Source organism: Lampetra planeri, chromosome 4, assembly GCF_965212315.1.
Source record: "Lampetra planeri chromosome 4, kcLamPlan1.2.h2, whole genome shotgun sequence".
NCBI lineage: Eukaryota > Metazoa > Chordata > Hyperoartia > Petromyzontiformes > Petromyzontidae > Lampetra > Lampetra planeri.
In genome coordinates, this window is record NC_136110.1 from 17889498 (window position 1) to 17895698 (window position 6201).

A 6201-nucleotide genomic window follows, 5' to 3' on the forward strand; every position below is an offset into this window, starting at 1 on the left:
GTGTGGTGATGATGGTGTTGTGTTTTGGTGATGATGGTGAGGGGGGATTGGTGATAGTGTGATGATGGTGAGGGGGGATTGGTGATGATGTTGTGGTTAATGGTGATGTTGTTCGTAGCGGGGCGTGTGCGTCGACGTCACATTTGTTCACATTCCAGGACCCACACACACCATGACGCCGCGAGACTGCCGTGAAATATCATCCACTCCCAGTATTGTGTTGGAGGGCGAGGCTCCGTTGATGGGGCAGAGTTCAGCCTACTTAAAGTTATCCTGCCTGGGGAGTTATCTCAGCCCATCATCCCTTCAGGATCGATATATATATAAATGAGTACCACCTTGCGTGGGAAAGTCAACAGTGGCGGTCCCATGTAGAGACTCGTCCCCGCCATAGGAATGTTGAATTTCCACCACTGGCTTAAGGCCTCGACTTGGCCATTCCATCAGCCACACACACGGAACTCTGTGAGTACATTGATTTAAGCAATCTCTGGACGAGTATCGCCAATGTAGTGTCCCATCAGCAGTCATGTTTGACTGAAACAATGCTGAACTACCGGATAAGCCAGCCCTGGAAGCTACAGCCTGCATGTGGCGCGGTAGTTGACACAATGGATCACTTTAATTGTTCCCCCTTAGCGCGTGGATGCACCACAAGTATCGTGTGGCGAGGTAAAGCGTGGGTACCCCTGCCAAGACGTACGGCCGGTGTGCCAGAGGAGGCCAAATAGCGTCAGTTTAAGTGTTGTCATCACAACTACGCCTCTAAGGAACGAAACAAGTGGACTTCACAAATCTGGCTGTCGCCTGCCTGATGAAGCTAGTTGTAATTACACTGGTCTACAGCCAAAATGCTTCCGAAATAAATGTAGTCCAACTTTAATTCTGGGTCACTGAGAATGAAAATGATGCTTACAATTGTTGATTGGCTCTAGTTTTCAAGATATGCTACTGGGTCAGTATATACAACCCTTAACTTGGTAATGGCGGAGGATAAGTGAGTTATAAAGGGAAGGGGTCTCAATTTACACCAGAAATTACTAAAATACATCTTTGACTGGATCTATGAATAAATCTATGACTGGTTTTGGACAGTAATTTATTTTTGAGCAAAACAATGAATGATGCAATCTGAACCTGGTATTGCTTCACACATGATATGAATTGCATCATGTTATACTGGTAGGAACCTCCTGGTTACACCAGCCCACAAGGGATTATTGTGTCCGTCCGTCGTGCAGGAGGGGGTGGGTGGGGAGGGAGGGGCTGGGTGGGGAGGGGCTGGGTGGGGCTGGGTGGGGAGGAGCTGGGTGGGGAGGGTGGGGCTGGGTGGGGGGTGGGAGGGGTGGAGCTGGGCTGGGTGGGGAGGGGCTGGGTGGGGTGGAGCTGGGCTGGGTGGGGAGGGGCTGGGTGGGGAGGGTGGGGCTGGGTGGGGTGGGGCTGGGTGGGGAGGGGCTGGTCACCCCGTGGTGCCCTTAAACTCAACGTTTAACCTACTCACGCCGGCTTGTGCCCACCCTCTCAGTCGGGCATATTTGCGGAATACACCACGCCACCGTTTACCCTGGCCATTGACCGAGCAACCCAACGTTCCTACCAGCTCCCTTTGCAGGAATGTGTTTCTTAGAAGTCATGGCTGATGTAATTATAACTCGGTTTACATCCCTCTGCTCAACAAATTGCCCTATATCAGCTCTAGAAATCATGCAGTCTCGTGCTGTCTTATTTGTCAGTGTTTGATTTTGCAAAGGGACATTTTCTGTTTAGCCAAAGTGATCAGAGATGTCTCGTACTTGTGTAAACAAAGCAGATAGCTTCTGCTATGTTTGTGGTGAAGTGACTTTCGCACCACAAAAGCACATTATAACCACTATGCTTAAGAAAGCCCATCACCTTTATTTTGGCTGCAAAATTGTAGATCAGGACAAGATGTGAACCCCACACATATGCTACAACACTTGTGTAACAAATCTTCGCCAGTGGTTGAACAGGAAAAGGAAATATATGCCTTTTGTAGTGCCAATGATTTGGAGAGAGCCAACAGGTCATGTTATTTCTGCATGGCGCCTCCAGTTGGGAAAGGTGTATCATTGGAGAAAAAGTGGACTGTGCATTATCCTAACATTCCATCAGCTATACGCCCAGTACCCCACAGAGAATGACTGCCGGTTTCTGATGAACCAGAATCAATCTCACTTGAGTCAGACAATGAAGAGGAAAAGGATGAACTTCTGGCCATGAACCATCAAGGTCACATGACCCATATTTTCTCCCATCCTCTTCCTCTGAACCACACCTCATAACACAAGGTGAACTGAAAGACCTTGTCAGGGATTTGGAACTACCCAAGAGTAAGGCAGAGCTTTTGGGCTCCAGACTGCAGCAGTGGAATCTCCTGGCAGGTGATGTTAGGGTTTCCATGTTCCATGACCGTCAAAAGCATATTGCCCCATTCTTATTCATGGAAGGTGATCTTGTAGCCTACAACAACATCGATGGTGTGATGGCAGCCCTCAACATCGTTCATGATCCAGATGAGTGGAGACTGTTCATTGATTTATCGAAGATGAGTCTTAAAGCTGTTTTGCTGCATAATGACAATGTTTTGCCATCCATTCCAGTTGGTCATGCAGTCCATATCAAGGAAACCTATGACAACAGGAAACAACTTTGGAGATGCATACACTATGACCATCAGTGGCAACTTTGTGGCGATTTGAAGGTTGTTGCTCTCTTGCTTGGTCTGCAGACTGGATACACAAAGTACTGCTGTTTTCTCTGTGAATGGGATAGTCATGCGAGAGATTCCCACTACATCAAGATAAATTGGCCACACCAATAGTCATTGTAGCCTGGGAGGAAAAGTGTTCAGCATCCACCACTTGTTGAATCAAGGAAGATTTTGTTTCCACCCTTACACTTCAAGCTGGGTCTGATGAAGAACTTTGTCAAAGCCATGTACAAAACACAAGCAGCTTTTAAGTACCTCCGTGGAAAATTTCCAAGGTTAAGTGAAGCTAAGATAAAGGAAGGTGTCTTTGTTGGTCCTCAGATTCGTGAACTTCTTTGAAATAATGCATTTGACAGTGCACTGCGTAGCAAGGAAAAGGCGGCATGGAAAGCCTTCCAGTTAGTGGTACATTTTCTCGGAAACAACAAGGCAGACAAAAGCCTTGGTTGCAACGTGTCACTAACGATACATTTTATGCATATTCTTAGGTTTTTTCGGTAAAGTACGTAGGTAAAACATTAAAATTAATAAAAGTAAAATAAAATAAAAATCACGACGTTTCGGAGGCAACACAAGCTTCCGTCTTCAGGTGGAACCGTCACAGCCACGACAGCTGTATCAAGTAAATGAGAGATTACAAGAGCTACCACTCCGTATATATAATGGTTGGAGAGGGGGAGGGCCAAGTACGGCACACTTTTTATTAATATGGTAAGGTGAGGCTTAAGACTAAGAATAGACTTGCATAACAAAAGGCTGAGCCTTTGTTATGGAGAGGTACGGTTTGTGATTAAGCCTGGCCTACATAACAAAAGTGTGAAAAACGAAACTAAACCTGGTAAAACAAGCCTGGCTGTCTATCAATAACCTGTAATAGTTGTCTGTCAAATAAGATGGTCCAAATAAGTGTAGTTAAATCTTTTTTGCATGGTTAATCACATCTTTCCAATGATTACTCAGTTTGTAACCACCATCACGGTTGAAATTATGTCTGTGTTTGTATATTTGTATGGCTTAGTGTACAAACCTTTGATGGTAGCCAGGAGGTTTGCAGAGCACCTTGGTTTCGGAAAAGACAATTTTATGCACTCTCATCTAAAAAAATTCCCACCTAACTGCAGAGCAGTGAGCGACAAGCATGACGAGCGATTTCACCAGGACATTGCAACAATGGAGAAACCCTATCAGGGCAAATGTAGCCGATCAATGCTTGCAGAATTTTGCTGGCCATAACGGTTTTTGGGTTGGATCGCGTCTACTCTTACCTATAAACGTCATTCTTTGTCTGCGTACGCTCGTGCTTGTGGGGGATTTGGCTCTCGGACCGTGGGGTTGACGAATAATTTTTTTTGCCGGAAGGCACGCCCCGAGCCCAGCGGTGGGAATAGGCATTTCCGTTTTTTCATTCCTAAACTTTAAAGTAGTTTAATTGTCGATTTAGTGCGGTTTTTCTTTATTCATTTACTTTTGCTGACCGGCGCCCCTGGCAACGCGCGCACGCCGTCGCTGCAGGATGGACGCCATTTATCACTCACGTTAAAAATGCACACGCATTTACACGCAACGCTGAGGTAAATTAATCAAAGTTTCACGACCTCTTCTCTCCCTCCCACCCCAATGTGTGCACTTACTATTATAGGGTCGGTAGATAATAAAATTATAGCGATTAGACAGTATTATTGTAGCGCGAGGGGGGGTGGTAGCGGCCCAGCCCCCAGCCTCGGCCGGTTGGGCAATCTAGGCGAGGCCGGAGGCTCTGCACAGTACTAGGCCTCGACACGCCACTCTGTCAGGCGAGGACTTTGTGCTATCGAGTCGATATACCCAGCGTTGCCCGGGGCGAAAATATATTTAAAAACTGCTGAAAACTTTAAAACATAACATACCAATGAAAATAAAACTCAGTTATTAAAAATTAAACCCGAGCGTGCCAAGAATCGATTCTTTGAATCGTGCAAAGGAATCGAAGATTGTAGATTACTTTAGAATCGCCCTATTCCCGTTTTAAAAACTGCATGTCGCCAAGTACTGTATGCTTAACATTTCGAACAGACACACACATTCACAAATTTACCTTTTACATTTAACATACATAACGTCAGCATGTACTGCTGTCATCATAGCAGGTACCACCACCACAGTATGTACTGCTGTCATCATAGGCAAAAATATATACACCCTCACCACTCTCCCTCACCACTCACCCTCACCACTCACCACTAACCCTCACCACTCACGCTCACTACTCACCCTCACCACTCACCCTCACCACCACCACTCACCCTCTCCTCTCACCCTCACCACCACCACTCACCCTCACCCACTCACCATCACCACTCACCCTCACCACTCACCACACCATCCTCGCGCTGTTGTTCTTTTGCCTCGGATCTTACCTTCCTTACCTCCCTTCTCCCAAATTTCTGCCTTATTCCTATTACAAATTTTATACCGTCTGTGTATTGTGAAGTGCCTTCCTACAGTACAAATAAATACGTGTTTTTCTACCATTAACCATATACTTACGACTCATCGGATTCAATAAAAAAAACAAAGGCATATCATACAAGTAAAGTATGACCTTGAGTTTTGATTATAGTGTACTGATCTGGTGATTTCGAAAACATATGGTTAAGCCATGTTTGTTTAAAGTATAGAGTTAGCCTGATAACTTTAATCTCAATTGTTATATGGTTGTTATTTTGCACACAGCGTTGATATACGGCGGTTTATTCTGGAAGATTTTGCTGTTTTTTCCTGGATGTTTCTGATGCGCGTCGTCACTTTAAGATGTTCTTTGTTCATGTTTTTATTTGTTGCGGTTGCACCTGAGTCAAGAGCTGCATGGCTCAAAGGGCTATACCGATTGAATGAAACTGAAAAAAGGCACTAAATAAATGTTAACTACAATTAAATACATGTTTCTGTTTGTCTTCTGGTGTATGGCACTTTTGGAGAGCTAAATGTCAATGTTCAGGTCTGCTGGCAATGAAAGGGCTTCAGGAGAGAGCTCATGCAAGTCCTGTTATTCCTCTATTAAAGAGACGGAGACCACACTGGCTTATTATGTGGTCCATCATTTGGGTTCACAGTTCCATTGCTTATTTAGTATTAGTTTTTATTCTCCTAAACACGTTAAATTCATACACAAATACTTTTTACATACATGAAACCTTTTTTGTGTCTGTGTATGTATATGTAGTGGTGGTGTTGACGTGCGCCGACAGTGATGGATTACGGGGCGGCGCGGGGTGCGGGGTTGGGCACGCATGTGGGCGTGGTGTGGACGCGCGCGCCGGGAGTGAGTGAGTACGGGGCGGCGCGGCGTAGGGGATTGTGCGCGCTGACACGAGGTGAGAAAAGGGGATCGTGGGCAGCGAGCAGTGATTGGTCAAATGGGATGGGTGCTCTCAGCGACGTCCGCAGGATGGACATAAAAGAGGACGCGCGGGAGCACTCGGGGTTGTTGT